Here is an 11,323-nt window from a genome sequence, read left to right as displayed (position 1 = left end):
AAACACCCCATTGCATATGCTTCAGCTTCATTAAGCTCATGTCAACAGTCATACTCTCAGATTGAGAAAGAGCTATTAGCAATCCTATTTGGTTGTACAAAGTTTCACCAATATGTCTATGGTCGCCACACTTTGGTTGAAACAGACCTCAAACCAATAGTATCTATAAAAAACCAATTTACAACATTCCACCCCGTCTTCAAAGAATAATGCTGAGATTACAACCATATGACCTCAATGTAACTTACAAACCAGGTAAATATCTTTATGTAGCTGATACTCTGTCCAGAGCAGCTTTACCAGAACAGTCATTACATGATCTTGATTCTGACCTAGATTTACATGTCAATTTAGTCATTAGATCACTGTCAGTTAGTCCAAATAAACTTAAATCTATTCAAGAACTAACTTCCCAAGACAAGGAATTGTCACTCTTGAGTAAATGTTGCATAGAAGGTTGGCCTGAACATAAAAAATTACTTCCAGACATTCATAGGTCTTATTTTCCTTTAAAAACTGATATACACATTATTAATGGCATTGTCTTCAAAAACAACAGTGTCATTATACCAGTAGCCGTAACCGTAACCGTTGTCTTCCCTAAACATTGGTGATAAAATATACTTCAAGAAACAGCCAGACAGTATTTGGACACCTGGTACTGTTTCTGACATAGGTCCACAGCCTAGATCATATATAGTATATGATGTCTCCCCGGAAGGTACTTTTCGTCGTAATCGCCAACACATCCTACAACCAAAACTTTCACCCTCTGAGTCCCCTCCTAGTAGTAGTTCACTTCCATCCCCGTCAGTTCCACAAGATACTGATCCAACGTCCCCTTCCAATGTATCGCCGTCTTCTCCATCGAATTATCAATCCCCTGGTAGAAATAATCCTGTCCAAGAATCTAAAACAAACACATCACATACACCAAATACACGTACTCACCACACAACTTATTCTTCATTCGGCAGAGCTATCATAAAGCCCCGAAGATTTTGGTAATTAGTCTAGAATCTAGATTAAGTTCATAATTTGTACTTAGTTTGTAAATGTATTGTTTAATGTCTTTAACCTAATTTTGTTTTGTGTAGCTGTCAAAACACAGTTATGTCAATTTAGTAGACGTCAATGTGAGAACTGTCAAAATTGAAAATGTCAGTCAAGTCAATGTTCCGTACCATTATTTCAGTCTAATAGTATGTAAGAATTTTGTCAATGTAAAAAAAAACTAAAGTGTATACTTACGTACGTACTATGTTCCACTTCATGCCATGTTTTCTTTTCTTAATAAGGGAGATGTTACGTATCTATGATTTAATATTATCTATGGGTTTCCGTTTCCTGTAGTATGTCTCGGACCGCCTGTCATGGCTGAATATATGTTTATGAATAACAGTAATGTCGTCTTATTTTAATAACCGCTTACCTGGCCACCCACCATAACACGATACACGTTTCAATACATGACATGTTTGTGTTTGCCACATGCTGATAGTGTCTGATGACAATTATCATTAACATCTGCATTCTGCCTGAATAATAATATTTACACAATTATTATACACTTGGGTATAGTAAAACGTTACGGCGCGTTGCTCAATTATCTCCAAAAATTGCGTGACGTAATAGTTGAAAGCCGAATCCCTATCACCAAATTGCGCTTCTCAACATTACAAAATTTGTCAGCCAAATAGGTATATCGATCATCTTTCATTACTCACATTATTCTACATTTTTTACATCTAAAATACGTCATTATCTCATCACTATCTTTAATTAAATATGTTCAGATGAGGGAAGAGTTTACCGGATCGACGGAATGAACCTTAAATGATGGAATCGTATGTTATTCTTCAACCAACCAATGTTTTAATAGTTATTCTGCTATTCTATAAATCATTCAAATCGATCCTACCGTTCTCGAGTTATAAGTGTTCGAACAAACACTGTTTTGTATATTAAGTAGTTTTACTGTGTTAAAACGAAGTTAAAAGAAACAGTCGCGACATCTATTGGATATTACGTAAGTTTAGAAATTTGATATAGAGACATCTAGCGGAAAACGAATAAACTAAGTTGTCGATGCCAGTGTGGACCATTAATTTTGAAATTTAAGACACGTGAACTAATCATATACTACATTCATAGATGGCGTTGTTTCAGAAAATATTATGTATTGACAATGTCCTAGACATAATATTTGTTTTTACTAAAATTATTATAACTGTATCATTTGATTAGACATGTACACAAAATTTAATTTTTAAACACAATAACACGCAGACAGTACCTGTATATTATCTGCCGATCCCCACGATTTAAGCTGATCGCTATCATCTGATCTTCTATCAAGTTCCCTCTCTCGGGCAGACTTCGGCACATACGCTGAAGACCTGGTCGCACCTACGCCTAGGAAGTTACTGAGTTACTGAACGCCTCTGTCGTCTTCTTTACGCGAACGTAAGAAACCCCTCTTTTTCTAAGAAAACAGAAATAATATAAGACAGATAAAAACAAATTATATAAACAATTGTAAACAAAAAAAGAAATTATTGTTGAATAATTATGAGTTTTAAATGGACCGTAGAAAAATGAAGTAATTTTTAGTGAAGTAAAAATTACATAATTTCAATTCAGTATTTTAGACAAGTACTTACGTGAGAAGTATTTTCGAAAGTCGTAGTAAGAATTTCTAGATAAAAGATAATTTTAACTGGATCTACACTATAGGCTCGACCAGGGTTCGTCCGCGATCTCAGTCTGGTAAAATTATTTAAAACTCGTCCTAAGAGACAATTCAAAAAATATCTAATTGCATCGTTTTGACTAAAGTACACATCTCTCTTTTCATCACAGCTTTACCACAATTTGACAGAAAGAGACAAATTAGTACTTTAGTAACAAGGGTGATTAAATTAAATTGATTTAGTTTTTATGAATAAACTGTATGTTTATTATTTCTTTGGTACAATGTTTCTTTTTAACCAATTAGCGAGTTTAAATTACTACATGCATCAATCAATATTGTACAACTACAATCGAAACTGTTTCACTTTATTAACAGGCTGATAAGTTCTTTTTCTGATTTATTCTTTATAAAAAAATAAGTGGCGCTACAACCTTTTCAGGTTTTTGTATGTTTCGTGATCCTTGGTTTTGTTCATCAAATAGGCACGTAGATGAGCCTTCTGTGCCTGACATACCCCGCCGACTTTTGTGTATATGGCAACTCGGTTTCTTTACAATTTTATACACCACCGTACGAGCGATTTTTAAAAAAATATACAGAAATTACATTGGTAAACAGCCGGGGTTCGAACCTACGACCCTAAGGATGAGAATAACATGCTGATACCACTACACCAAAACTGCTTTATATCTTTTATGTTAAATAATAATACAATAAAAAATAATAACAGTTTTATTTTATTAATCTACTTAATATTACATTTATTCTATCACTCTTCCTTTACTGTGCAGTCTTCTGCTTTGGAACTCCTTACCTCTTGGTATCAGACGAGCTGTCTTTAATTTTTTTTTTTAAATCTTCTTTTTGAGCATTTATCTCCTGCCTCGTAATTAGCTACATATATATAATAGCTGTTGTGACTCGATAATCCTAGGATTAACTTTTACATATTTGTTTAAATATTATTACTAGCTGACCCGGAAAACGTCGTTTTGGACTGTAGGTATATAATTTCTAGGAAACATTTTTTTAGTTCAATAAAAATAATTATCTACTATTATAAAAAATAGGGGTTGATCGTAGAGGGATGACAATTAAGGGTTGTATGTATTTTTGTATGCTGTATCATAAAAAAAATAAAACAAAAAGTTTTGTGTAAAAAATAAAAATTTAGGTGTGGGACCACCCTTAACATTTAGGGGGATGAAAAATAGATGTTGTCCGATTCTCAAACTTACTGAATATGCATAAATTTTTTTATAAGAATTGGTTAAGCCGTTTCGGAGGAGTATGGGAAAACAATTATTGTGACACGAGAATTTTATATATTAAATAGATTATTAACTTAGATTTTAGATTAACTTAGATTTTAGTTTACTTTAGTTATAGTTAGTGTTACATGTTATTTTACGATTTTTTTTTAAAAATTATTTATGCACTTCTTGTACTTTATCCTCTGTATGTGTTTCTTTCTATATTTTACCATACTAGGGTTGCCTGGAAGAAATCGCTTGTTAGCGATAACGCCGCCCGTTGCCTAATAACTTATGTAACCTACTTTTTTATATGTATGTTTTTGTATAAGGAACTGCTCCAGATGTGGTCAAGTTCACCGTACAAAATGTCCAGCCATGGGAGTCATCTGTAACAACTGCCACAAGCCGAATCACTTTGCCAAGTGTTGCCGCAGCACACATGTGAGATTCATAGAAGAAAAAAGTATGGGTAATCCCATTGATACTTATTTTCTAAATAGTCTTTTCACTAATGAGATTTCTGTCAGCCAAAGAAACCCTTATCATATAACTTTGTCCATAAATAGTAAGAATGTAGACTTTTTACTTGACACAGGTGCTGACACTAACATTTTATCATTTAACTCTTACAAAAAACTTAATTTGTCATTGAGTAGTTTAAAGAAAAGTAATCACAAACTTTCAACCTTTAGCGGTGAAGTATTACCTACAGTAGGTCAATGCATTCTGTCTGTCACACATAACAACAAAGTATACAATGTCAATTTCCACATTATAGATATACCTTGTAGAAATATTATTGGTCGCAACAGTTGTGAGAATTTAAAATTAGTCAAAAGAGTCCATAATGTCCAATTTCATGAGTCTGTCAATGTATCACAGCTTGTTGAATATAAAGATCTCTTCTCAGGAATAGGTTGTCTTAAAGATTACGAATGTCATTTGTCAATGAAGCCTGATGCTGTACCATCTATAGATGTCCATTCAGTCTCTTAGAACAATTAAAAGAAGAATAAGCCATGTTAGAAAAAGATCAAATTATAACCAAAGTCGAGGAACCTACTAAATGGGTTAGCTCAATTGTAATTGCCTCAAAAAAGAATGGTAAACTACGCCTGTGCATTGATCCAAGAAAACTTAATAAAGCCATTGTGCGTCCTCATTATCAATTTCCAACTATTGATGAAATTAAATCCAGCCTCTCTGGTACGCAAACAAAGGTTTTTATATGCTTAAATTAGATGAAGCTTCTTCAAAGCTATGTACATTCATCACACCTCAAGGTAGATATAGATTCCTAAGACTACCCTTCGGGATAAATGCAGCTCCAGAACTGTTTCATTCCATCATGACAAACAGATTCAGTGACACTTCAGGAGTCCAAATTATGATGGACGATTTCCTAATTTATGGTCAAACAAAAGAAGAACATGATTTTAGATTAAAACAAGTCTTAGATAGAGCTAGGGAGTTAGGAATAAAATTTAATAAAGAAAAGTCTAATATATCTAAAAGTAAAGGCAAGTACTTAAGACACATCTTTTCTAAAGATGGTGTGAAAGTTGATGAAAACAAAGTCAAAGCCATTTGCAGTATGCCACCCCCTACAAATGTCACAGAATTACAAAGATTTTTAGGTATGGTAACATACTTAGGCTCATACATAGAGAATCTGTCAGAAAAAACTTCTAATTTAAGAATGCTTTTGTCTAAAGAAAATGAATGGTCTTGGCAAGAGAGACATAACATAGAATTTAATGTATTAAAAGAGACTATAACTAAAGCCCCTGTCTTGACATATTATGATCAAAATAAACCTTTTACACTGTCAGTTGATTCGTCTAAAGATGCCATGGGTGCAGTGATTTGCCATGATAAACACCCCATTGCATATGCTTCAGCTTCATTAAGCTCATGTCAACAGTCATACTCTCAGATTGAGAAAGAGCTATTAGCAATCCTATTTGGTTGTACAAAGTTTCACCAATATGTCTATGGTCGCCACACTTTGGTTGAAACAGACCTCAAACCAATAGTATCTATAAAAAACCAATTTACAACATTCCACCCCGTCTTCAAAGAATAATGCTGAGATTACAACCATATGACCTCAATGTAACTTACAAACCAGGTAAATATCTTTATGTAGCTGATACTCTGTCCAGAGCAGCTTTACCAGAACAGTCATTACATGATCTTGATTCTGACCTAGATTTACATGTCAATTTAGTCATTAGATCACTGTCAGTTAGTCCAAATAAACTTAAATCTATTCAAGAACTAACTTCCCAAGACAAGGAATTGTCACTCTTAAGTAAATGTTGCATAGAAGGTTGGCCTGAACATAAAAAATTACTTCCAGACATCCATAGGTCTTATTTTCCTTTAAAAACTGATATACACATTATTAATGGCATTGTCTTCAAAAACAACAGTGTCATTATACCAGTAGCCGTAACCGTAACCGTTGTCTTCCCTAAACATTGGTGATAAAATATACTTCAAGAAACAGCCAGACAGTATTTGGACACCTGGTACTGTTTCTGACATAGGTCCACAGCCTAGATCATATATAGTATATGATGTCTCCCCGGAAGGTACTTTTCGTCGTAATCGCCAACACATCCTACAACCAAAACTTTCACCCTCTGAGTCCCCTCCTAGTAGTAGTTCACTTCCATCCCCGTCAGTTCCACAAGATACTGATCCAACGTCCCCTTCCAATGTATCGCCGTCTTCTCCATCGAATTATCAATCCCCTGGTAGAAATAATCCTGTCCAAGAATCTAAAACAAACACATCACATACACCAAATACACGTACTCACCACACAACTTATTCTTCATTCGGCAGAGCTATCATAAAGCCCCGAAGATTTTGGTAATTAGTCTAGAATCTAGATTAAGTTCATAATTTGTACTTAGTTTGTAAATGTATTGTTTAATGTCTTTAACCTAATTTTGTTTTGTGTAGCTGTCAAAACACAGTTATGTCAATTTAGTAGACGTCAATGTGAGAACTGTCAAAATTGAAAATGTCAGTCAAGTCAATGTTCCGTACCATTATTTCAGTCTAATAGTATGTAAGAATTTTGTCAATGTAAAAAAAAACAAAAGTGTATACTTACGTACGTACTATGTTCCACTTCATGCCATGTTTTCTTTTCTTAATAAGGGAGATGTTACGTATCTATGATTTAATATTATCTATGGGTTTCCGTTTCCTGTAGTATGTCTCGGACCGCCTGTCATGGCTGAATATATGTTTATGAATAACAGTAATGTCGTCTTATTTTAATAACCGCTTACCTGGCCACCCACCATAACACGATACACGTTTCAATACATGACATGTTTGTGTTTGCCACATGCTGATAGTGTCTGATGACAATTATCATTAACATCTGCATTCTGCCTGAATAATAATATTTACACAATTATTATACACTTGGGTATAGTAAAACGTTACGGCGCGTTGCTCAATTATCTCCAAAAATTGCGTGACGTAATAGTTGAAAGCCGAATCCCTATCACCAAATTGCGCTTCTCAACATTACAAAATTTGTCAGCCAAATAGGTATATCGATCATCTTTCATTACTCACATTATTCTACATTTTTTACATCTAAAATACGTCATTATCTCATCACTATCTTTAATTAAATATGTTCAGATGAGGGAAGAGTTTACCGGATCGACGGAATGAACCTTAAATGATGGAATCGTATGTTATTCTTCAACCAACCAATGTTTTAATAGTTATTCTGCTATTCTATAAATCATTCAAATCGATCCTACCGTTCTCGAGTTATAAGTGTTCGAACAAACACTGTTTTGTATATTAAGTAGTTTTACTGTGTTAAAACGAAGTTAAAAGAAACAGTCGCGACATCTATTGGATATTACGTAAGTTTAGAAATTTGATATAGAGACATCTAGCGGAAAACGAATAAACTAAGTTGTCGATGCCAGTTTGGACCATTAATTTTGAAATTTAAGACACGTGAACTAATCATATACTACATTCATAGATGGCGTTGTTTCAGAAAATATTATGTATTGACAATGTCCTAGACATAATATTTGTTTTTACTAAAATTATTATAACTGTATCATTTGATTAGACATGTACACAAAATTTAATTTTTAAACACAATAACACGCAGACAGTACCTGTATATTATCTGCCGATCCCCACGATTTAAGCTGATCGCTATCATCTGATCTTCTATCAAGTTCCCTCTCTCGGGCAGACTTCGGCACATACGCTGAAGACCTGGTCGCACCTACGCCTAGGAAGTTACTGAGTTACTGAACGCCTCTGTCGTCTTCTTTACGCGAACGTAAGAAACCCCTCTTTTTCTAAGAAAACAGAAATAATATAAGACAGATAAAAACAAATTATATAAACAATTGTAAACAAAAAAAGAAATTATTGTTGAATAATTATGAGTTTTAAATGGACCGTAGAAAAATGAAGTAATTTTTAGTGAAGTAAAAATTACATAATTTCAATTCAGTATTTTAGACAAGTACTTACGTGAGAAGTATTTTCGAAAGTCGTAGTAAGAATTTCTAGATAAAAGATAATTTTAACTGGATCTACACTATAGGCTCGACCAGGGTTCGTCCGCGATCTCAGTCTGGTAAAATTATTTAAAACTCGTCCTAAGAGACAATTCAAAAAATATCTAATTGCATCGTTTTGACTAAAGTACACATCTCTCTTTTCATCACAGCTTTACCACAATTTGACAGAAAGAGACAAATTAGTACTTTAGTAACAAGGGTGATTAAATTAAATTGATTTAGTTTTTATGAATAAACTGTATGTTTATTATTTCTTTGGTACAATGTTTCTTTTTAACCAATTAGCGAGTTTAAATTACTACATGCATCAATCAATATTGTACAACTACAATCGAAACTGTTTCACTTTATTAACAGGCTGATAAGTTCTTTTTCTGATTTATTCTTTATAAAAAAATAAGTGGCGCTACAACCTTTTCAGGTTTTTGTATGTTTCGTGATCCTTGGTTTTGTTCATCAAATAGGCACGTAGATGAGCCTTCTGTGCCTGACATACCCCGCCGACTTTTGTGTATATGGCAACTCGGTTTCTTTACAATTTTATACACCACCGTACGAGCGATTTTTAAAAAAATATACAGAAATTACATTGGTAAACAGCCGGGGTTCGAACCTACGACCCTAAGGATGAGAATAACATGCTGATACCACTACACCAAAACTGCTTTATATCTTTTATGTTAAATAATAATACAATAAAAAATAATAACAGTTTTATTTTATTAATCTACTTAATATTACATTTATTCTATCACTCTTCCTTTACTGTGCAGTCTTCTGCTTTGGAACTCCTTACCTCTTGGTATCAGACGAGCTGTCTTTAATTTTTTTTTTTAAATCTTCTTTTTGAGCATTTATCTCCTGCCTCGTAATTAGCTACATATATATAATAGCTGTTGTGACTCGATAATCCTAGGATTAACTTTTACATATTTGTTTAAATATTATTACTAGCTGACCCGGAAAACGTCGTTTTGGACTGTAGGTATATAATTTCTAGGAAACATTTTTTTAGTTCAATAAAAATAATTATCTACTATTATAAAAAATAGGGGTTGATCGTAGAGGGATGACAATTAAGGGTTGTATGTATTTTTGTATGCTGTATCATAAAAAAAATAAAACAAAAAGTTTTGTGTAAAAAATAAAAATTTAGGTGTGGGACCACCCTTAACATTTAGGGGGATGAAAAATAGATGTTGTCCGATTCTCAAACTTACTAATTAAGCATAAAATTTTTTATAAGAATTGGTTAAGCCGTTTCGGAGGAGTATGGGAAAACAATTAGTGTGACACGAGAATTTTATATATTAAATAGATTATTAACTTAGATTTTAGATTAACTTAGATTTTAGTTTACTTTAGTTATTTAGTTATATAGTTATTATTTATGCACTTCTTGTACTTTATCCTCTGTATGTGTTTCTTTCTATATTTTACCATACTAGGGTTGCCTGGAAGAAATCGCTTGTTAGCGATAACGCCGCCCGTTGCCTAATAACTTATGTAACCTACTTTTTTATATGTATGTTTTTGTATAAGGAACTGCTCCAGATGTGGTCAAGTTCACCGTACAAAATGTCCAGCCATGGGAGTCATCTGTAACAACTGCCACAAGCCGAATCACTTTGCCAAGTGTTGCCGCAGCACACATGTGAGATTCATAGAAGAAAAAAGTATGGGTAATCCCATTGATACTTATTTTCTAAATAGTCTTTTCACTAATGAGATTTCTGTCAGCCAAAGAAACCCTTATCATATAACTTTGTCCATAAATAGTAAGAATGTAGACTTTTTACTTGACACAGGTGCTGACACTAACATTTTATCATTTAACTCTTACAAAAAACTTAATTTGTCATTGAGTAGTTTAAAGAAAAGTAATCACAAACTTTCAACCTTTAGCGGTGAAGTATTACCTACAGTAGGTCAATGCATTCTGTCTGTCACACATAACAACAAAGTATACAATGTCAATTTCCACATTATAGATATACCTTGTAGAAATATTATTGGTCGCAACAGTTGTGAGAATTTAAAATTAGTCAAAAGAGTCCATAATGTCCAATTTCATGAGTCTGTCAATGTATCACAGCTTGTTGAATATAAAGATCTCTTCTCAGGAATAGGTTGTCTTAAAGATTACGAATGTCATTTGTCAATGAAGCCTGATGCTGTACCATCTATAGATGTCCATTCAGTCTCTTAGAACAATTAAAAGAAGAATAAGCCATGTTAGAAAAAGATCAAATTATAACCAAAGTCGAGGAACCTACTAAATGGGTTAGCTCAATTGTAATTGCCTCAAAAAAGAATGGTAAACTACGCCTGTGCATTGATCCAAGAAAACTTAATAAAGCCATTGTGCGTCCTCATTATCAATTTCCAACTATTGATGAAATTAAATCCAGCCTCTCTGGTACGCAAACAAAGGTTTTTATATGCTTAAATTAGATGAAGCTTCTTCAAAGCTATGTACATTCATCACACCTCAAGGTAGATATAGATTCCTAAGACTACCCTTCGGGATAAATGCAGCTCCAGAACTGTTTCATTCCGTCATGACAAACAGATTCAGTGACATTTCAGGAGTCCAAATTATGATGGACGATTTCCTAATTTATGGTCAAACAAAAGAAGAACATGATTTTAGATTAAAACAAGTCTTAGATAGAGCTAGGGAGTTAGGAATAAAATTTAATAAAGAAAAGTCTAATATATCTAAAAGTAAAGGCAAGTACTTAAGACACATCTTTTCTAAAGATGGTGTGAAAGTTGATGAA

At 33.4% G+C, this 11,323-nt stretch overlaps 1 long non-coding RNA gene across 3 annotated transcripts in view; it reads right to left on the bottom strand.

The window, feature by feature from the left end:
- Window positions 1–951: 951 nt before the first annotated feature.
- LOC125062029 overlaps window positions 952–11,323 on the bottom strand; it is a 60,928-nt gene continuing 50,556 nt past the window's right edge. For all 3 annotated transcript variants that reach the window (XR_007119128.1, XR_007119127.1, XR_007119129.1), the window contains 2 exons: window positions 6,779–8,312; window positions 952–2,485 (listed from right to left, as the gene is read on the bottom strand). This is a non-coding gene — a long non-coding RNA (uncharacterized LOC125062029). The remainder of the gene's footprint in view (window positions 2,486–6,778; window positions 8,313–11,323) is intronic.

Source organism: Pieris napi, chromosome W (genome assembly GCF_905475465.1).
Source record: "Pieris napi chromosome W, ilPieNapi1.2, whole genome shotgun sequence".
Taxonomy (NCBI): domain Eukaryota; kingdom Metazoa; phylum Arthropoda; class Insecta; order Lepidoptera; family Pieridae; genus Pieris; species Pieris napi.
This window is presented reverse-complemented; position numbering and strand designations above follow the sequence as displayed.